General features: G+C 44.2%; 1 protein-coding gene across 2 annotated transcripts in view; it reads left to right on the top strand.

Annotated features, from left to right (window-relative positions):
- Positions 1 to 15,964: 15,964 nt before the first annotated feature.
- LOC128692109 (uncharacterized) overlaps positions 15,965 to 23,922 on the top strand; it is a 219,840-nt gene continuing 211,882 nt past the window's right edge. For both annotated transcript variants that reach the window (XM_070085132.1, XM_070085131.1), the window contains exon 1: positions 15,965 to 17,021. The gene's annotated coding sequence lies outside the window, so the exon portion shown is untranslated. The remainder of the gene's footprint in view (positions 17,022 to 23,922) is intronic.

The following is a 23,922-nucleotide window of genomic DNA, read 5'->3' as shown; positions in this document are numbered from 1 at the left end:
AACTCTGGCTTACGACCTAGATTTTACTAAATTCTTGGGCATACCCTAAATTAGCAGTGGTAAATATGACAAGCATTCATTGCAACTGGTTTAATGTTTGCGGTGAGCTGGACAGCCCTACCAGACAGCAAGAGGCATTGCACCCGGGACATTCTGCACCGCCTTGCCTCGGCTAGCATTGAGGGTGCGGAAGGCCCAGGGTGTGTGCCGTATTACACTGATGGCTCCAGAGACCCAGTGGCAGGCCGCACAGCTGCTGGGATGTTCCACAGCAATCTGACAGCAGGTTGGCGCCTCCCAGACCATTGCACCATCCTCCAGGCCGAACTCTTTGCCATCCAACAAGCTCTGCGGCATGCTCTTGCAGGCCATCAGCATCCCCCCATCATCCACGTTGATTCCAGGGCAGCAATCCAAGCGCTTATGCACAGAGAGCCAAAGGACAACATACACTTAATCACATCCATCCGGGGTGACCTGCAGACTCTCATGGCCCAGGGTCGCAGGGCTACCATCAACTGGATCCCGAGCCATGTGGGTATCCCTGGCAATGATGCTGCAGATGAGGCTGCTAGGACTGCAACCCTCGAGGCACAGCCACATGCTGCGATCTCCATCAGCCTCAGCCAGATTGCGCTGTTGGCTGCTGGTGCGGCAAGGCGCCCATTCCCTGACCCTGGTGAGTCACGGAGCCTCTGTTGGTATGTCAGGGCGACCCACAGGGTGCCCCCTCCAAGTCTTCGGACACAGTCCAGGGAACTGAGGGTGCATATCCACCGCCTACGCTTAGGGTATCTCACCACTGCGCGGATTGTTGAACGGGCACGAGAGGAGCTCTGTGCCCATTGTGACCGAATGGTTCCACAGCCCTTGGTGCACTACCTGTTAGACTGCCCGGCTACAATGCCCCTTCGCCGTAGACACTTCCCAATGACCCCAGTAGGGCAGACCCGAGAGAATGAGGCAGCACATCTTGTGTACTTAGCTGTCAGGGACTTGGAAACCTTACTTCCAGTCCTTGCATGTCATCCGCCCCCCCGCTGAAGTTGCTGCGAGGGCCTGCTTTGGGCCTCCATTGCACTGCACACCAGCCACTGTTAGTGCACACTAACGTTTGGTACGTCATCTGGCCATAGGGCCGGTGAGGTACCCCCCCCCTTCCTGCTGAAGACATGCCACACAGGTGCAAGTAAAGATAACTGTCACTTCCCTACCCGGGGAGCCAATGCCGGGTCACCAAAATGGAAGAGACCCGGGCCGGGATTACCGGCGAATCAAATAGAATAGAAATAGAATAGAACTGGTTTAATATTTAAGAACATAAGAATGGAGGAACATTGCAGAAGGTCTACTAATTAACTCACTTAGCAGGCACTACTGTAACCTATCCTATAATGGGGTTTTACAATTCTCATAACCCATCTGATCCCTTATCCATTTGTTCCATTTGCTACTAATTTCACTCCCTAAAGTAACGACCTAATATTAATGTCTTAAACTATTAAAATAATCCTAATAATATTTAATGATGATTCAGGCTTCCATTTTCAGTTTCATAGGTTTAGTAATGATGATGCTAATAATGTTTGTAGAAGTCATAATTTAGTGTCAGTAAGATTACACCTCCTGAACGATTATTTTGAAATCCAGGTTCTCATTATACTATAGTCGAAAATAAACCAGACTTTAATAACTGTTTAATCATTACTAGAGTATCATGAGAGAGAAAGAGTGTTTGATCCCTTGTAATATCTAATTCAGCTTATTTTCGCACTTCATGCCAATGCAGATGACTACGCTTTAACGGTTACTTACAGAACAGAAGGCACCCGCTGCGCTGAGATACGTCAATTACCATTATCAGCCTAGATATATCTGGGGCAAGAGAGGTAGTAGATACACAAATAACCCGCACATAGAACAGAGGAGCTTACGAATACGTTTCGGTCCGACTTGGACCATTTACAGTTCTCCCAGTGTGACTTCGTAAATGGTCCAAGTCGGACCGAAACGTCGTCGTAAGCTCCTCTCTTCTATGTGCGGGTTATTTGTGTATCGTTCCAGTCACTGTATTGTGCCTTTTTTTGTTATTTATAGATGGTAGTAGACTTGGGCTACTGGGACAACATAGATACTTAGAGAGGACTTCGAGGATCAACGGCCGTGCGGCCCGGTCAGTGACTAGGTTACAGTCATGAACAAATTACAAAGTAATGAACCACTGATACGTCCACACCTGGTCACAATTGTAATGAGTTATAAATACAAATATTAAGTGGATCATACACCCACACTAGCGCGCGCGCGCACATACACACACGAGGGCGCACGCACGGACATGTGCACACGAGCGTACAAATATATGCATACACACAAGGACGCAACAGTTTTAATACAGCATAGCACTGCTATAGCAGATGTTGAGAGATTGTGTAAGACCCATCATTCGCTGATGAATGTGATATCCTTACGTGGACATTTTTCTCCAAGGAGCCTATGAAGAACCATGAACTGAGACTTGCAAGCAAGGTAGACAAGGAAAAAATAGAAGGCTAACGTTAATGTGCATCTTGGAGCTACCTCTCAGTAGTGACTGCAAATATCACAACTATGTAATCGTCCTCATACATAACCTATCCATTCTATCTTCAATTTCTGCAGAAGGTAGAAGACAGCATTAGGCGACTCATGTCTAGCCTTGATCTTACCTTGTTGAACATGCCATTTTTGGAGAGCCTTCAACAAGGGAGAGATGCTGGTGGTCTTAGTGTTATAGAAGGTGCTTTTTTTTATGTCTTCCACCTGGACCAACATTGCAGACAGTCAAAAAAAAAAAATTATTCCACAAGACGGACAGCTGTTAGCCACATCACACTAGCTGTACCTATATCAAGGACGTTACTCTATCAGCGATAATTCATTCCTGGAATGATGAACATCTTACCTGGAGTCTACCTGGAGGGTGTTCCGGGGGTCAACAAAATATTCTATGCAAATGTTACTAAACATTAAAGAATGAACTGGTAAATAAACTTTACAACAGAGAGAGAGAGAGAGAGAGAGAGAGAGAGAGAGAGAGAGAGAGAGAGACAGAGACAGAGAGAGAGAGAGAGAGAGAGAGAGAGAGAGAGAGAGAGAGAGAGAGAGAGAGAGAGAGAGAGAGAGAGAGAGAGAGCAAGAGCAAGAAAGAGACAGAGACGAAGACGTTGTCATTTTCTAATCATTCCTTGACTACGACAGAAGAGGAGACGCTCACATCCTTCAGTCACATAAGTCACCAACGTACAACTGTATCTACCTGAGGCAAGCACTGGCAGGTTATACTTGCTGCTTCAACAAACACACATTCTGAAGTTTTCTGGAGAGCTGAGAATTACTGAAAGAGAGAAAAAAGGCACATGCTGCAGAACGAGCATTTATTAGGACGACGTTTCGCTCTATGTTGAATGAAATGTTATTTATAATTTTTTTCCAGTGCTTTTTTTTTTTTAATCCCCCTGAAATTTGTATGATTACGTGAAAATTAAGTGCTGAAAAGTGCTTGATCGGGAGGTGGAAAAGGAGTACGCAGCTGTCAATATGACATACAGCACTGGAAAACGGGAAGTAGTCCAGTTTGATTCAAGGAAAGGTTGCCTCGTTCTAATTGCCAAAATCAAGAACCCTACAGCATCAAAACACTCTTCTCATTAGAGGAATAAAAACCTAAAGCATTAAGCACATATCAGTTTCCTTGCTACTAGGTTTAAAAAACTCACCAATTTCAGGGCCTCTCCCCTGGCCCAGTTTCGTGAGCAGTCAGCATACACCCATAACATCAAAAAGACGAGCAGCCATCGGAAGTTTCAGTCTGTGTGTACCTTCCTCAAGGATCTCGTAAGATCAGTGGTTATACCTTTTTTTTCTTGTCTTACTCGGCTCTGGGAAACGTTTTAACGTCAGACATTAGAGAAATCATGTTGTTATGAAAGCTGAAGCTCCCAGTAGGATGCAGCGCCACCATGAATTCCAGAGGAAGACTACTTCATATATAAATGAAGTTTACATGTGTATGAAATAACATATGTGGAGTTATCAAGATGCCTCGAACAGAACAGCTTGCATTAAGACGACGCATTGATCAAGCTCTGAACCAACTTATGGCATGATAAAGCTCTCCTTGCTTCGTTGTCTTAATTTTGTCTCTGCTCTAAATGTCTGTTTATTCTCAATATTTCTCGGCACTCTGACTTCTATCCGAGAAACAGGATAAGAGATCTTCAGGCGTGACGTGCAGAGAGACTCCTAGCCGTGCAGAGCTCCTGAGCTTAACATAAAAGAGTAAGAGAGAGAGAGGGAAAGAGAGAGAGGGAGAGAGAAAGAGAGAGAGAGAGAGAGAGTAGAACGAGTGTGGTGTTTAACAAGCAGAACAAGGCAGTCATTGCTTCAGTTCGTGGCACCACCCTCTCTACCAGTGCCAACCACTCCAATCACTTTTCTCTTGCAACCCAACGCATTTCCACCAAAGGTTTGCTATTAGTGCCATAAAGCACTGGCCTCACCTACTCAGGATTCCATACAAGTCCCGTTGTATGTCCCATACTGTTTTAGCAATATAAATATGTAATAACAATTACAAGTCCCAATCACTCATGCCCGTGGCAGTGTATAAGATCCATACTAGTGAAATGGGTATAATTATAACCATAATTTTTAAAGAGGTGGACCTGTAAGCCAATGGAAGGTCTTGGTCAGATGACCAAAATCTTCAACTATGGGTCATCATATGACTAACACCCGCGTCAGGAAATATTTGTCCTGTTTCCTGACAATCCTTACCTGGAGTTAGTTCCGGGGGTCAACGCCCCCGCGGCCCGGTCTGTGACCAGGCCTCCTTAGGTCAGTGTCCCAGGATGCAACCCACACCAGTCGACTAACACCCAGGTACCCATTTTACTGATGGGGAACATAGACAACAGGTGGAAAGAAACACGTCCAATGTTTCTACTCTGGGAATCGAACCCAGGCCCCTCACCGTGTGAAGCGAGAGCGTTAACCACCAGGCCACCAGAGCCACACTCACTCTTCTGTAGTTTAGTAAAAGGTGCCGCCAGTAGCATCCACACTTACGCGTGCACACACACACACACACACACACACACACACACACACACACACACACACACACACACACACACACACACACACACACACATCAATTACTCCTACCAGGGGCTCCTGACACGCACATACAATCGTGTCATTACACTCGCCCCAACAAGGGACGCTCTGGGTTCTTTACCAGTGCTTCCATTATCTGACTAGCCGGGCTGTGGCTCGTACGTTGGATTGCGTGCAGCCAGCAGTAACAGCCTGGTTGATCAGGCTCTGATTCACCATGAGGCCTCGTCACAGACCGGGCCGCGGGGGCGTTGACCCCCGGAACTCTCTCCAGGTAAACTCCAGGTAAACAAATTTTGTTCCTCTCTGGGCAGCATAAGGGTTCCAGAGATATGATTTTGTATCTTTTTTGTTTTTGGTCCAATTTCAAGTGTAACTTTATGCTGTTATTAAGGAGCAGTTTGCATCCTATGCACATGTTTGCATGGACTTCTTGTCGCAAAGTTGCAAGATATTGCAAAATTGTATTTATCGTAAAAGCCTCCCTACCCTTCAAAATTGTTAAGTTGTATAATGTTCTAGTCAACATCAGGTGAAAGATAAAGAGTTAGATTATCTAGACTTCAAACTTTTTTGTGAGAAATGTCAATAGATTGCATTATAAAAAAATTTGAATTTTTTTTTTTTTTGGCATTTTTTGGGAGAATAAGAGTCAATAAAACAAAATGATAAAACATATTGCAAAACATCTCTGAATATTAATAGAAACATCATTCATCAATATTGTGTGAAAAAAATCTTGACACTCCTATTATTACTCTCTGCAAAGCAGTAAAACAAATGTCAATAACTTATGCCTGAGTTATTCAAATTTTTGTTGCTATAAAACTCTATGGAGATGAAACGCCAAATTTGAGCGTGTTGCAAACCCCTGTCATTGTTGACAACCCAGAGGCAACTGAGCAGTAACAACTCTGTGCTCTTCACTTTAGTCGTCACAGAACTTGCCATGTTGAGTATTTAGAATGGAATAATCATAACAATAATAATTTCTGGAGTAAAAAAAACAATAAAAACACTAATTGCCAACATGTCGTCTTGATGACAGCAAAAATATAAAAATTACATTTTTGAAAAAGAATATACTTAGAAATATGATATAAACAAGCTGATTGCATCAACATGTTGCCAGAATTTTGCACTATTTTTTGGTAAGAAAATCTAAAATTTCAAAAATTTTCAACTTCAATTTTATGATCTCTAAATAACTTTTCCTGGGCTCCTGGGCAGCATAAACATCCATCTGTGAGTCCTCACCAGTGCCACTCACACCCGGGTTCCACATCCAGGCAGGTTTCCTTACAACGTAACTCTCTACCAGTAAACAATGTACTTGTAAATAATCTAAGTGTAATGAACACTTGTCGATGATAAGTAACAAGGCACATGGAGACAAAGAGAAAATGAAATTGGTCTGACAATAGAGCTCCCACCTGGAGACTACTTCATCGACTGAAGAGGACTCCAGTTAGGTCGAAATATACAGATCAATTTCACTTTTTTAGTGCTTCTGTCTTCATGTGGGTTATTACTTTTTATAGGTATCTATGTGCGAGCCCACTATTGTGGATTGGATACACGGAAGAAATGCTGCTGTAATCCACTAAAAAACTCCAGTCCTGCTGGAAGTTACATCCATTGTAAGGCAACACTAGTCCTGCTGGAAGTATACAGGCCTACCAGTGTCATTCATTAGTTCTATAAGCCTACTAGTGACATCTATAGCCTCTCGACCTCAGATGGCTCCATAGGCTTACCAGTGTAAACTACTGGTTCAATGCCCGACATGGGTATTTAGCCCCTTGAGGAATATAGTGGCTCTTAATCCAAGGAATTGGAACTAGTACCAAACTTGCACATGAAAATCACTCATTATGAGAGCAAAAGACTCGGCAGGAGATGTAATATTCCCCCGATGAAAAGCAGGGGCGCCACGAGTACACTGAGAGACAACACAATAAGTGTCCGGGGCCCAAGACTGTTCAACTGCCTCCCATCATACATAAAGGGGATTACCAATAGACCCCTGACTGTCTTCAAGAAGGCACTGGACAGGTACCTAAAGTCAGTACCTGACCAGACGGGCTGTGGTTCGTGCGTCAGTTTGCGTGCGGTCAGCAATAACAGCCTGGTTGATCAGACCCTGATCCACCACGAGACCTGGTCTCAGACTGAGCCGCGGGGGCGCTGACCCCAGAAACCCTCTCCAGGCATACTCCAGTATGCTCCCTTTCCCTGGATCGAACCTGAGTGCTTCCCATTCCTCCCTGAACTGTATGGCCCCTACAGACTTAGCGCTCCTCCTATGACTGTAATAATGATGAAACAAACAATAACATCAATATTACTGAGTCTCAAGGCATGCCACTGCCATCTACAAGCTTCATAAACCTACGAGTGCCAACTACATCTTCAACTCCACTCGTGGCCCTACAAGTGCCATTTAAACTCTTCATTTGAGACACCCATAGATAAGCAGCAGTGGCACTGTCGTACATACAGTCCTCTGTCATTATGAGATCGACACCATGCCTAACCCTTCTAGGGTAGGGTAGGTGCCTGAGCCCGAGCCTTTAGCTCATAAGACTGTCATTCCCATTTGCCCCCTTGAGGCGGGGATGGCAGACCAGAGAGGCCTAGCTTGTGGCTAGGCCTGAGGACAGTTGGTCCCAAAGATGAGGGGGTACTTGTGCCTCCTCCCATGGGAGACTTAGGTCTCAGACACTCCCTAAAGAGGGAGCCAAGGCCGGGCCACCACTTGGAAGAGGCCCGGGCCGGGAGAATACCGGCGAATCTTTAATAATAATAATAATAATAATAATGTCATTATGATTCAAGTGGCACCCCCGCCAAATACAGAGTGCCTGAGAGGGAGTGCCGCCACATTCTCTTCCTTACTCTTAAAATTAAATTCAAGGCCATGGTTGTGAATGTTGAATATTTGATCTCTCTAACCTTTACTGATTAATCTTTACTGATTCTCCATCTTTAATGTTTCTCCATCTTTACTGCTTCCTCGTCTTTAATAATAATATCTCTATTTACTACAAGTATAAGGAAACAGTCTTAGCAGACATCAGTGACATACTACTGTATAGAAAACCGTTTGTTATGCTGAGCATTTCGGGCACATTAGGTCAGTTTTGTCTCAGGATGCGACCCACACCAGTCCACTAACACCCAGGTACCCATTTTATAGTGATGGGTGAACAGGAACAGGGACAACAGATGTCTTATGGAAACACGTCCTTAATGTTTTCCAGCCGTACCTGAGGAGATTTGAACCCCGGATCTCAGTGTGTGAACTGAGTGCGCTAGTGATCCAGCTTTATTGCTTCTTCATCTTTACTGCTGCCTCACCGTCTTCCATTTCCTCTTCTTTCCAGCTTCCTTGAAGGGCCCAGGAAGGGTATTACCTTTCTCTCAGTCTACCTTGAAAATTAATCTGAGAATTAATGTTGCAACTAAATTGTCTATTTTTTTTTCCAAAATATTATGATATGATCTTCACCTTACATTGAGAAACAAATAAAAATCTTCAGCCTATCTATGCCATACTATGTTCTGAAGTTCATCGTTGTTCATACATTACGTTAAAAAAAATCCAGTTAATGTATGCAGAGGAGTGGTGAGAGCGAGAGAAAATACATTTCTAGACACCTATAACTCGGAGAATAATGATTTTATGTGCATCAAGTGGTAGGCAGATCACTGATGTTTTACCAACTGCAGACCTGATAATGACACAGGACGCACCAGAGCATTGTGCATAGTTTAACTCTAAATTGTGAGTTTTATATGAACCAGTTTGCTATTTTAGAAACTAAGATTGTCGTCAATAAGACCATTTGTAAAACTGAGAAAGACCCAAAGCTCAGTATTTTCCTGTTGTATAGAAGGAGCATCAAAGCTGGAATATATTATGAGAAAGACACCATATTACCTATCCTGGATACACATATTACTAAACTGCTCATAGAAAACGCAGTGTTTACAAACTATTAAAAATCATACTCAGTGTATTAATAAATTTATTCACATAAATTAAATGAATTTACATTTTTTTGCACTTAAATAAACTAAAAAAATCTGACCTAATTTAAAAATGAAGTAAAATAATGTAGTTTAAACCTATCCAGCCTATCGAAAGGCAGCCTAAATTTAGTTAGTACTATTTAACATCAGTGCTAAAATAAAAATAAATATGCAAAATGATCATTGCTATGCAGGCCAAGTCAATAAATTCAGATTAAAAACCCAGACATCTCGGCACGCACCACGACCCACAGACCATTTATATTATTGTTGACTTCTGCCTCACCACTCTTGTCCTCTCCGAACAAAAGTGTATATGTGGCAACGCATCGACACACCAAATCGAGTTCAATTGTCTTGTTTGCCGTAGATCTGAGGTAAAGGTCACAAATACAAGGCATATAGAGAGGGTAATAGCATCACCAAAAGAAGCCCTTCAATAGCCGGATGCCCAGCAATAAGGAAGCAACCCCAACTATGTAGATCCAATGGCAGCCAGAAGCGTCCAGATCTAATTGCCTTGCAGCCTTGGAGAGATGGCAAGGTGATTGTGTGGGACTATACATGTGTGTGTTCACATTAGCTGGCACCTGTGTCCGGTACAGCAGGGTAGATGACGCTGCAACCGTAAGCTTAAAGAAATTCCAAAGGTCTAGAAAATGAGGTGAACTTGTTCATCTTTATACATTCCCATATACATACATTATAAATGTAATATAATGCATGTGTATAAACAAGTATAAAGAAAGAGGCTTTCACGTGCCTGTTTTAACACTTAACTGGCTACAACGTACAAGTCAACAGCCAGCTGGTGTCGCCACCTGTCTGGCCGGATGGCCTTCATGATGCTCTTCAGAAGCCCCTAGTGATGTGCTTACTACAGCACCTCATCCTGTCTCCTGCACGTCGTTCCCAGACTCCTGGGTATGAACATGACTAGCAACAAGGAATCATTCTAAGACACGGAGGGGAAAACCGAAATGATTTCAGTGTTCCGTGAATTGAGTTCCTTGTGCGAGCACAAGGGAGCCTCGGTAAATGAACCATTTCCGGGGTAGTTAGGATTGTAAGTTGATCATCTCTCGTGTTTGACAGGCAACACGTCGCTGGTGTGAGTGTTGGCGAACGAACTCTCGCCTCGCCTCACCTCTGATTTCCTCTTCTGTTTATTCCAGCACATTATATATAGAATTCAGTAAATACCCGTAATCTTCTATGTAAACAATGGTGAAATACAATCTCTCAGATTATGGTGGTGAACGCTGGCTAATGTTTCCAGTTCTAAATTTCTCCTAGATCTGGGTTGTCATGCAAGATAACAGGTCAGGCTCCAGGTGACCTGTAAGCATGTATTTCACCGTCTCTTATGTGTCCCAGTTCTCTGGGTAACTGACTGTGCCCAGAGGTCGTTCCACTTCCTGACCACCCTGGGTCTGAAGAAATACTTCATGACATCCCTGCGCTGAGAAGAAAAAGAAAAATACAATTAACTTCAAAATAAGGTATAATAAAACTGGTAAAATAGTTTTGGGAAACTATACTAAATTCTAAGTTATTATGGTGAAAACATTGAACAAAAGAATGCATTATAAACAAGATAATGTTGTGGTAGACACTCTGCAGGTATGACTACGCAACAAGTGTTGAGGAACTTCCACGACGATCAAGAAACGAGTCATGAGGAACCATGTAGTACCAGTAGCGAAAAGCATTGAGGGACGTTGTAGTAGATCGAGAAGGGACCTTTCAGAAACACTGGAGTAGATCAAGAATGCAACCTTCAGGAATACTGTAGCAGTTCAAGAAATGAGCCTTCAAGGAAGGAGCCTTCAGTAACACTGTGGTAGATCAAGAAAGGAACCTTCAGGAATTCTGTATCAAATCAAGAAAGGAGCCTTCAAGACTCCTCTATCTCAATGCACGCCAAATGATAGCGCAGAGTACGGTGTAAGTTTTTAATACGGTTAAATATCAGCAGTGAAGTTCTGAAGTCAATCAGAAGAGGCATTCACAGATAATCACCTTGAATCTCATATCACAAATTCTTCAACAACAAGGAAAACTTGGCACCAGCACAATCCAAAACTGATTCAAATCTTCCACTAAGGAAGATGCACCAGCTTTGAAAGTGTGAAACCAGTCAGAGAACAATTTTTTTCCAAACTATACTAACTTTTAAGTTTTAAGCCGCCCAGAAGAAGCTTCCTCAAGTTATCGCACGGTAACCCCAGCTGGAAATGGTCTACATAATACTAATGCTAGTGAGTCACTAGTTACATGAACCTTTCCCTAATTACAGCATACTAGCGTTGAGCTTTTGAAGGCGACTGGGAGAGAACGTTCTTGAGTTAAAAACGCAAACTTTGTAGGAAGGAAAAGAAAATTTAGATAGCCACTTAAAGGTATCTCTTTGAGGATATCTAATTAGATATCTCTTCATAATATTAGAGACTCAAACAGACCTTTCAAGAAGACTCAGAAGTACCTCAAATAATCAAAATCAGACGGTATTCCTCGGTTGCTAGTGCACTCAGTTGACGCACTGAGGTCCGTGGTTCGATCCCTGGTACGACTGTAAACATGTAGGCGTGTTTCCTTGAGACCTCTGCTGTCACTGTTCACCTAGCAGTAAATAGGTACCTGGGTGTCAGCCGACTCGTGTGGGGTCGCATCCTGGGAACAAAATTAACCTATTATGTCCGAAATGCTCTGCATAACAAGGTGCTTTCTATATAGTATGTCACTGATGTGAGCTAGGTCTGTATACATTGCATCATGTACTTGCAGATAAAGACTGTTATTAACATGTGTCTCAGGTATCATTTAGGCCAGTATCATTCGAGTGAATTCAAGATTTAGGCTCTGGGGGAAACTTCCCAAACCCGGACAAGCCCCTGAGACCTGGCACTATGGAGCCCAGCCTTCAGCTGAAGTAATCATGACTCTTAACTCGATTAAATATAATAGAGGCGCCTTGCAGGGAGTGAGTCAACGGACAGCTGGGCCGTTAGTGCTGTTACATGGTTGTTACAGTGGTGTAACAGTGTGGTCACATTAATGGTTACTGCTGTGTTATAAATGGTGTAAGAGTCGTGCTGTAAGAACTGATAGAAGGAACTCTAAGAAGGACATTTGGCAAGTCGGTTCTACAGTTCTATTACCAAGGATATTACAAGGATTGCTCTGGCAGCTCATATAAAGGTATCTTCAACAGTTTCGACATGGGTCACTAAAAAAGAAAAAAAAAACTACAACGTCTGTTACAAGAGGTGGCAGAGGTGTTGGTGATGGGTCAACAATAAGGCCTTGGCAAGAGGCCACAATAATGAATTTACAAAGAGCCACAATGACTTCTGCAAAGAGTGTTTAAGGCATTTTACAAGAGCGTCTACAGGACCTATAAGAACATCTACAAGAGGCTACTACAGGAAGTAGTCAAGTCTCTGGTTGACAGGTTGTATGGTTAACGGTCTTCACCATCTCCCTCAAGCCATCAGTAGCCCATTCATACCTTGTAAAAGAGTGGATAAAGCGAAAGCTGGAGAGTGTTTAACAGGAAGGGCAGAAAGGACGCCATAAGGAACAGGAAGGAGGCCATGGCGGACAGGAGGGACGTCATGAGGGACAGGAGGGACGTCATGAGGGACAGAAAGGACGTCACGAGGAACAGGAAGGACGTCATGAGGGACAGGAAGGACGCCATGGTGGACAGGAGGGACGTCATGGGGAACAGGAAGGCGCCATGGAGGACAGGAAGGACGCCATGGCGGACAGGACGGACGTCATGGCGGACAGGAGGGACGTCATGGCGTGCTGACTGTATTTTAGTGTAATTTTGTTCATGACGCGTCACACACAGGCAGCAGCTGAGCTTTTTAAAGTGGCATGTTTATTAACGCTGCATGTAGCCGTATTTATAAACACTCACACACGCATACATATACATGTATACAACAAGCCAGCATGCACGCACGCACACGCACACTACTTTCTCGGGTTATTAACCCTTTTGGTTAATAATCCAAGACAAGTGCGTGAACATTAACATAGCCACACGTACGCACAAACATACGAATACATTCAAGACTTCATCCTAAAATGAAAAACAGATTAAACACAAAACTAATGACTTAACATCACGTAACAGGAAAAAAACGTGAATCAATGCATAATGTCCATAGCTAAGAAAGGATGAGAAATACAGGTGAGCTGTATTAGAGTTTGAGAAGGAAATAAGGAGCACATGTGAAGAGGAAGACGCAGCCAGCCACAACGAATGATCACATTCGAATTTTCCATAAAACAGATTAAATGCGAATAATGAGATGAAGAGGATTAAGTTGGAAGACTATCACTGATATGGAGAGTCGAACGTCTGAAACTGCTTGAGGGGACTGACAAAGCAAAACATACAATGTGAGGAGACGGTATATATTACTCTGCGTCCTGAAGCGACAAACAGAACTAAATTATATCTGAAATTTCATTTCATGAAAGTAAACTGGTGTAGAAACGAATAGAAATAACAATCCAAATCCTGATGTTACAATATTAATTGGAAACCCACTCTAAATTATAGGCCTGTGTCTGTGGCAAGTGTCGGTGTATATACACTGAGAGACATACACCTCTCGGTGTATATACAATGAGAGACATACACCTCTCGGTGTATATACAAAGAGAGACATACACCTCTCGGTGTATATACACTGAGAGACATACACCTCTCGGTGTATATATAGTGAGAGACATACACCTCTCGGTGTATATACAATGAGAGACATACACCTCTCGGTGTATGTACACTGAGAGACACATCTCTCGGTGTATATATTCGATACGAGAGATGAATACTCACAGAAATGAACAAAATATGCAGAAACGTTCAAACAATATACACAGCATATATTTAAGCATTTTATAATTAACAACAACAACAATACTACTACTACTACTACTAAGACTACTACTACTACTACTACTACTACTACTACTACTACTACTACTACTAAGACTACTAAGACTACTACTACTACTACTACTACTACTACTACTAAGACTACTACTACTACTAAGACTACTACTACTACTACTAAGACTACTACTACTACTCCTAAGACTACTACTACTACTACTAAGACTACTACTACTACTACTAAGACTACTACTACTACTACTACTACTACTACTACTAAGACTACTACTATGCTGCTGCTACTGCTGCTGCTGCTGCTGCTGCTCTGCTGCTGCTGCTGCTGCTGCTGCTGCTGCTGCTGCTGCTGCTGCTGCTGCTGCTGCTGCTGCTGCTGCTGCTGACTGGCTGCTGCTGACTGCTGCTGCTGCTGCTGCTGGACTGCTGACTGCTGCTGCTGCTGCTAGGACTGCTGCTGCTGCTGCTGCTGCTGGACTGCTGCTGCTGCTGGGACTGCTGCTGCTGCTGCTGCTGGATGCTGCTGCTGCTGCTGCTGGACTGCTGCTGCTGCTGCACTGCTGGTGCTGCTGCTGCTGCTGCTAGGACTGCTGCTGCTGCTGCTGCTGCTGCTAGGCTGACTGCTGCTGCTGCTGCTGCTGCTGGCTAGGACTGCTGCTGCTAGGACTGCTGCTGCTGCTGGGGCTGACTGCTGCTGCTGCTGGACTGCTGCTGCTGCTGGACTGCTGCTGCTGCTGGGGCTGCTGCTGCTGCTGTGCTGCTGCTGCTGGACTGCTGCTGCTGCTGCTGCTGCTGCTGCTGCTGCTGGACTGCTGCTGCTGCAGCTGCTGCTGGACTGCTGCTGCTGCTGCTGGACTGCTGCTGCTGGACTGCTGCTGCTGCTGCTGCTAGGACTGCTGCTGCTGCTGCTGCTGCTGCTGGACTGCTGCTGCTGCTGCTGCTGCCTGCTGCTGCTGGGACTGCTGCCACTGCTGCTGCCTGCTGCTGCTGGGACTGCTGCTGCTGCTAGGACTGCTCCTGCTGCTGGGGACTGCTGCTGCTGCTGCTGCTGCTGCTGCTGCTGCTGCTGCTATCACTGCTGCTGCTGCTGCTGCTGCTATCACTGCTGCTGCTGCTGCTGCTATCACTGCTGCTGCTGCTGCTGCTGCTGCTGCTGCTGCTATCACTGCTGCTGCTGCTGCTGCTGCTATCACTGCTGCTGCTGCTGCTGCTGCTGCCTGCTGCTGCTGCTGCTGCTGCTGCTGGACTGCTGCTGCTGCTGCTGCTGGGACTGTCTACTACTGCTACTAAGACTACTACTACTACTACTACTATTACTACTAAGACTACTTCTACTACTACTACTACTACTACTAATAATAATAATAATAATAATAATAATAATAATAATAATAATGAAAATAATAATAATAATAATAATAATAATAATAATAATAATAATAATAATAATAATAATAATAATAATAATAATAATAATAATAATAATAATAATAATAATAATAATAATAATAATAATAATAATAATAATAATAATAATAATAATAATAATAATAATAATAATAATATTAATCTTGAGGCAATTAACTGAGTTTATCCCGTGCATCCTCTCAAACCATTTTTTTAAATCACACAGACTAAAGAAGAGTTTGTTAAAGTCCCTCATGATTTACCTAGTTAGTAGTGTTAGTGTGAGGAGGTAAACCACTCGACAGCAGGTGGTGAGAACCTGTCAGATGCCAGTGGCTATACAGAAGGATCAGCTGACTGTATTGTGTAATCCTATAACCCTCTATTCCTGTCCATGGGCGAGGCAGTCAGTGAGGTGGGTGGGTAGAGGCAGCCAGGCCAGGCACCGTCAGTCAGAGAGCGGAGTCCTGTAGGACAAGAGCACTCTTCTGACACCGCCGCTGTCTCCTCCTCCTTCTTTCCCTGAGTCCTTGATACCTGAAGCTGGAGGTCTCAACACAATATCCTGAAGCAACACGAGTCACACGTGGTGATACTGTGCGACGCATTCCTTGTGGTGACTAATGACTGTTCGCTTCTAGTGCGTAATACATCATTGCCCTGCGCTTCATTCCATAAAATAAAAGAAGTTATCTATGCGCATTTGTGAAAGTTTTACATTTTCATCGAGTGGGGCAGTTTTCATATTAAATATTATGGAGTGAAATAGCAAAAGGACGAATTCTGTGTTGTGTATCATCGTCCTGAGCTTACCGTCATGGAGTTACCACAAGGAAGACAGGCTCACTGAGGTGCAGTCTAAAAGAGGATCCCTGAAGTGAAGGTTCTAACAGGATCCCTGAGGTGCAGGTTCTAACAGAGGATTCCTGAAGTGCAGGTTCTAACAGAGGATCCTTGAAGTGCAGGTTCTAACAGGATCCTTGAAGTGCAAGTCCTAACAGAGGATCCCTGAAGTGCAGGTTCTAACAGGATCTCTGAAGTGCAGTTTCAAACAGAGGATCACTGATGGGCAGGTTCTAACAGAGGATCCTTGAAGTGCAGGTTCTAAGAGGATCCCTGAGGTGCAGGTTCTAACAGGATCCCTGAGGTGCAGTTTCTAACAGAGGATCACTGAGGTGCAGTCTCTAACAGGATCCCAGAGGTGCAGTCTCTAACAGGATCCATGAGGTGCAGTTTCTAACAGAGGATCACTGAGATGCAGTCTCCAGCAGAAGATCACTGAAGTGCAGTCTCCAGCAGAGGATCACTGAGGTGCAGTCTCCAGCAGAAGATCACTGAAGTGCAGTCTCCAGCAGAGGATCACTGAAGTGCAGTCTCCAGCAGAGAATCACTGTGGTCCAGTCTCAAACAGGTTCCTCCAGCTAACAACCAGCGTCTTCCCTGATGCTCGGGAGTGACTTTCTCAGCTGCACCTTGACGATCAAAGCAGGTAAGGTAGGACACTTCAAGTACCTTGTTTGAAGTAGCAGCTACGACGATCCTCCTCCTCCTCCTCTTCTTCTTCTTCTTTTTCTTCTTCGCCTTTTTTCATTTTCTTCAACTTCCCTTTCTTCTCTTCTTTTACTTTTTATTATTATTATTATTATTATTATTATTATTATTATTATTATTATTATTATTATTATTATTATTATTATTATTAATGTTATTAATATTATTTACCACGGGGAAGCAGTAAAACCATAAGGGTCATGCAGAGCCTGGGGAAAGGGGGGATGAAACGAACAAGAGGCAACCAGGTTTAATCGAAGAGGAGCTCAAATTGTATGGATCAAGAGCCTTTTAGCTAGCATTAAAACACTCGTCTTGAAGGGTGCGTTGATGCCACTCCCAAGACACTCAAGATGGCGGCGGCTCACTCAATCTACAGTGACTTTGAGTTACCACTCTCCTCTCCAGGACACTCCTCGAACTCTGTTTCGAAACTGACGAGGAGTGTTGTTGGAGAAGAATGGGGAGGGAGCAAGGACACACTTGGAACAAACATCTTGAGGATGGTCAGTGGAGTCATTTGCTTGATGAGAGATTCCTCACCGTCCTGGCCAGCTGGCTAACAGCTGGCTAATAGTTGGCTAACTGCTCGACACAAACTGAACTTCTTTTTTTCAGATGAGAAAGAGGGAAAGAAGAAGGAGCGAGACAAATCATCAAGTGTGCCAGACATACTTGCAACTCAACTGACTCGTCCCGATAACCAGAAATATGAAGTGTACTCTGGTTTAACAAGAAAAGAAACAAGTAATTCTTGCAGGATTGTTGTATCTTGGGTACAATCACATACGGGAACACATTGGCAGCAACGACCCTCTTCATACACCAAGTTTACCATGGGGACAACATGACTCACATGCACCTTCTATTGTCATGTGGTCAAACTTCTATCTAGAATTCTCCAGCTTTAAAGACAAACTCATTAGCACAACAACTGGTGTCTCTTTCAACTTCTAGACTGGCAATGAACGTCTTCACTGGAGTCTCCTTGGAGTCTACCTGGAGGGTGTTCCGGGGATCTACGCCCCCGCAGCCTAGTCTTTGACCAGGCCTCCCGGTAGATCAGGGCCTCATCAACCAGTATATTACTGCTGGTCGTACGTAGTACAACGTACGAACCACAGCCCGGCTGATCGGGTACTGACTTTAGGTGCCTGTCCAGTTCCCTCCTGAAGGCAGCCAGGGGTCTATTGGTAATTCTCTCTTATGCCTGGTGGGAGGCTGTTGAACAGTCTTGGGCCCCGGGCACTTTTTGTGCTTTCTCTTAGTGTACTAATAGCCCCCACACACAAACATCCATGCCCTACAAACACATCCAAATCCATTCTTAGACCTACGCCTATTTGCATGAAACAAAGACAGATTTATTAGCAATTTGCAACAATGACTTGAACATCTCGGAACACAGCATCCGGCTGCAGTGCTGCGTGAAGCAATATCAGACATATAGCATAATGTCAAACGTATAAGCCGGCTACCTGGAGTTTACCTGGAAGGTGTTCTAGGGGTCAACGCCCCCGCGGCCCAGTCCATGACCAGGTCAACAACATCAAACATTCCGGGTGGATTAGAAACACAAGAAACTAAGAACATGAGAAGTTCTGTCAGATGTTTTCATGTCGGGAGAAGGAACCTGCAGATACTTGCATGACGGGAGAAGGAACCTGCAGATACTTGCATGACAGTAGGCGTTGTCAGATGCTTCTGAAACGGGAGGAGCTGTCAGTCACTTGCAGTAAGAGGGTAATCTGGTGACCGATAAAATTTCAACTACATTTTCAGGACAAATTAATCTGATCACGGATAATACCTTGTTGAGGCTGAGATTCCAGGTGAAGAATGAAGGAGAAGAAGGCAGGTTTTAATCCCAGGAGCGTCGAGAAGCAGTGCATCCTAAATGTGCATCCTAGAGCATCCTCAGGCCACATCCTACTTCCACGACTTCCCGTGACACGCAGCAACACCCTGTGTGGGAGATAATTTGTCTGGTTATACCGAATTGAGCCCATCCACTAGGCTGGGTTGAGGGGTGTTGGGGTAGGGAGAGAGGGAAGGTTATAAGGGAGGAGAGAGGAGTAGTCAAGGTTACTCTTTTGTCAAGGTTATCCCTCCGTGAGTCATCCTCTTTTCCTCTGCCTGGGGTTACACCCTCCGGTGTCCTCACTCTCCTCAAGTCTAGTCAAATTAAGATAAAGGAAATAATTTACAAAAAGATGAAATTCTCCACATATACATGTATTCGTGATGGATGTAGAAATAAAGATTTAAAGTGTTCCCCCTCCGCCGACTGCAACAACCTTCCCCTCCTCCCTTCCTTTTCTTATGCAGACCATCCCTGTGGTCGTTCATCCTGTGGTTGTCCATCCTGTGGTCGTTCATCCTGTGGTTGTCCATCCTGTGGTCGTCCATCCTGTGGTCGTTCATCCTGTGGTTGTCCATCCTGTGGTCGTCCATCCTGTGGTCGTTCATCCTGTGGTTGTCCATCCTGTGGTCGTCCATCCTGTGGTCGCCATCCCATGGTCGTCCATCCTGTGGTCGTTCATCCTGTGGTCGTCCATCCTGTGGTCGTTCATCCTGTGGTTGTCCATCCCTGTGGTCGTTCATCCTGTGGTTGTCCATCCTGTGGTCGTCCATCCTGTGGTCGCCATCCCTTGGTCGTCCATCCTGTGGTCGTTCATCCTGTGGTTGTCCATCCTGTGGTCGTTCATCCCGTGGTCGTCCATCCCGTGGTCGTCCATCCTGTGGTCGTCCATCCTGTGGTTGTCCATCCTGTGGTCGTCCATCCTGTGGTCGTCCATCCTGTGGTTGTTCATCCCGTGGTCTTCCATCCCGTGGTCGTCCATCCTGTGGTCGTCCATCCCGTGGTCGTCCATCCCGTGGTCGTCCATCCTGTGGTCGTCCATCCTGTGGTTGTTCATCCTGTGGTCGTCCATCCTGTGGTTGTTCATCCCGTGGTCGTCCATCCTGTGGTCGTCCATCCTGTGGTTGTTCATCCTGTGGTTGTCTATCCCGTGGTCGTCCATCCTGTGGTCGTCCATCCTGTGGTTGTTCATCCCGTGGTCTTCCATCCCGTGGTCGTCCATCCTGTAGTCTTCCATCCTATGATCGCCCAAACTGTGGTCGTCCTCGTTTTAAAGTTTTAAAGGTGGCATGCAAATTTAAAGCAAAATTTACAAGGACTCTAGTGGAAATAAGTGACTGACTTTTTTTTTGGTTTACGCAAGGTGATTTACACGTATGTATAATTGTATTTATATGTACCTGTACCCAAATAAACTTCTGTACTAAGCCATGTTATACTGTTCCCTCGTCTCGCCACTTTCTCACTCCAGTCATCATGTTTTTGCCTCAGCATCCTCCGTATTGTTCTCTCGTGGTCAGGATGTCAACTTCACGCATAACTTCCCACTTACCAGCAGGATTTTTTTTTTTCCTTTTCTTCTGTGATGTCACAATTTTCCCCCACAAAACACACACTTCTGGAAATCAAATAGTTCATCTGACAACGAAGTTCATTCTTCCTGGTTTAGTTCTTTGCTTTTCTTAAACCTCTGGTAATATTTTTATCTTCAATGTATTCACGTCTGTCAGCTGTTTACATTTCACTGTGTACACTTTCTTTAAAAATCTCAAAATTACCTTCTTCTCGGGTTTCAATCACACGTCTCAAGTTGTGTGACACCATTGTTAACAACTACTGTTTACCTGGAGTTTACCTGGAGAGAGTTTCGGGGGTCAACGCCCCCGCGGCCCGGTCTGTGACTTTCTGTTAGCTAAAATTATTTTACAATATAAGAAAAATTTCTTCTTGATGCCGCCTACACAACGGACTTTTATTGATCTTTCAACTTTTTCAGTGACACCTGGAAAAAAATTTAGAAAAGGAATTATAATAGATTTTAAATAATATACATAGAGAATTTCCTGCTCTACGACCTCATTCCTCTGCATTTTTATTAAAATAAACTTCTTGTTTGTGAAATATTAACATAAAACTGAGAGCGAGTAGCAAAAATCTCGCAGTATACCTGGAGTATACCTGGAGAGGGTTTCGGGGGTCAACGCCCCCGCGGGCCGGTCTGTGACCAGGCCTCAAACTCGCCCTCCATATCCGGTTCGGCTTACGTAAAAACTACACCACATCCGGCAAACACGCACAGAAGCAATCTTGTTCAAAATTTATTTTCCAATTTTTCCTCACAACATAAACTTTCTTTGTCAGATGCAAAGTTTTCCAAATAACCGTCAAAAAATAAGCAAGTAAAAAATTCCCCAACTCAGGGAAGTTTTGGGACAGATAAAAAATAAGGAAAAATTTCATCTCTTTATTATATCTGTGTATTTTCCCTTCAGTTTTGAAGGTTAACTTGACTGGATGAGTTACTCAGCCAGGGGTGAAGGATGCCCTTACCTTATTATAAACTCCATCCTGCGGGATGGAGTATGAGAGGGGAAAACCATCCCGTGTGATGGAATATGAGAGAGAAATCATCCTGTGGGAGAGTATAACGAGAAAACCATCCTGTGTGATGCAGTGTGACAGGAAATCCATTCTGCATGATGGGTGTGTTAGGTATACACAGTTCTTGCTCTAACCTCGTAAAAATACCCAATAGATCAAGTGTAGCCACACATTGTATCATATATATCAAGTGTGGCCACACGGTGTGTCATATATCAAGTGTGGCCACACGGTGTGTCATATATCAAGTGTGGCCACACGGTGTGTCATATATCAAGTGTGGCCACACGGTGTGTCATATATCATGTGTGGCCACACGGTGTGTCATATATCAAGTGTGGCCACATGGTGTGTCATATCAAGTGCGGCCACACATTGTATCATATATATATCAAGTGTGGTCACACATTGTATCATATATATCAAGTGTGGCCACACGGTGTGTCATATAGCATCATGTGTTGCCACATAGTGTGTCATATAATATCAAGTGTGGCCACACGGTGTGTCATATATATCAAGTGTGGCCACACGGTGTGTCATATATATCAAGTGTGGCCACACGGTGTCATATATATCAAGTGTGGCCACACGGTGTGTCATATAGTATCAAATGTGGCCACAAGGTGTGTCATATATATCAAGTGTGGCCACACGGTGTGTCATATCATATATTTGATGATGAACCAACTTCCCACATCGATACCTTGGCGGAGAGATGTGATCCTGACCTTATTTTTTTTTTTAAGAAAGTCTACGAGATTTTAGATACAAAGTCTCTCAAATTTTCATTCCTGTTGCGCGTATTATGGCCTTTACATTAAAAAAATGATGCCATGTATCGTAACAGCCTCAAGGTGACTCTCCAATACTTCACTCACTCACTGCTCCTCCTTGAGTATCTTGTGTCACTCCTCTCCTTCGCTCAAGGACTTCCTCCTCCTCCTCCTTTTTCTCCTCCTCGAGCATCCTGACGACGCGTAGGTAATTAAGGATCACTGCTGCTTTTTTTGACATAAGATGTGGTTACATGTGGACATGTTCATGAAAGATAGCATATGATACCTGGAGGTTACCTGGAGGTTATTCCGGGGATCAACGCCCCCGCGGCCCGGTCCACGACCAGGCCTCCCGATGGATCAGGGCCTGATCAACCAGGCTGTTACTGCTGGCCGCACGCAGTCCGACGTACGAGCCACAGCCCGGCTGATCCGGCACTGACTTTAGGTATCTGTCCAGCTCTCTCTTGAAGGCAGCCAGGGGTTTATTGGCAATTCCCCTAATGCTTGATGGGAGGCTGTTGAACAGTTTTGGGCCCTGGACACTTATGGTGTTTTCTCTTAGTGTACCAATGGCGCCCCTACTTTTTATTGGCGGCATTTTGCATCGCCTGCCCAGTCTTTTACTTTCGTAGGGAGTGATTTCTGTGTGCAGATTTGGGACCATTCCTTCCAAGATTTTCCAAGTGTAGATTATGATATATCTCTCCCTCCTGCGTTCCAACGAGTACAAGTCAAGTGCTTCCAAGCGTTAATGATAGTTATAGTTGCAGTATTAATATTGAGGTAAGTACCCCTGAATATTTGTGTTTCCTTATTTATCGCTCGATTTCATTCATTTTTTTTATAATCAGCCTTAGACAAAGTTTAAAAAAAAAGCTGGGCGGAAATCGAAAATAATCAAATTATTGAAAAATATATTTTTTTTTTATTTTGCCAGAGACTTCTCCATTTTGGCAATGACAAAATGTTTTTTTGCAGCGCAAAATCGAATTTAAAAACGGTCTTGAACTATCCTATCAGAGAGAGAGAGAGAGAGAGAGAGAGAGAGAGAGAGAGAGAGACTTGGCAATCACATGAGAAAATTAACGTCGCCAATGAGTATAGTTTGGTCAGAGGAAAGGACAAGTAGCTCCAATTCCTGCGATTAACAGTCCTTTACTCTAGTAGAGAGGAGCACCTCCAGAGACTACCTCCAGGGTCGTCCTTCACTCGTACTGATCATCTCTGGGGTCGGCCATCACTCGTGGCGATCTGCTCCATAATGCTTCTTTATCCACTGCCTCATCCTTGGGTGCTTAGAGACCCCCCTTTCTCCACAGAGGTCAGTGAGGTCGCTGGGTCCTCGAGAGGTCACAGAAGGTCATCAGAAGGTCATCAGGATCTCTCAATCGAAGATGAAGATGATTTATCAGTCATCAGGTATCGCCGAAGGACTACCTTTAAGAGGTCGCCTAATTATTTTCCTATTTTTCTTTTTAATTTCGCTCTTAACATGAGAAAGCCTCAGGCGATCAGCTTCTGATGTACAGTAAAGAAGGCTAGATTCTGGGAACAACTGACATGTTTATGTGTCCTGTGAATAAACTTGTTGATCG

Source organism: Cherax quadricarinatus, chromosome 15 (genome assembly GCF_038502225.1).
Source record: "Cherax quadricarinatus isolate ZL_2023a chromosome 15, ASM3850222v1, whole genome shotgun sequence".
NCBI classification, from domain to species: domain Eukaryota; kingdom Metazoa; phylum Arthropoda; class Malacostraca; order Decapoda; family Parastacidae; genus Cherax; species Cherax quadricarinatus.
This window is presented reverse-complemented; position numbering and strand designations above follow the sequence as displayed.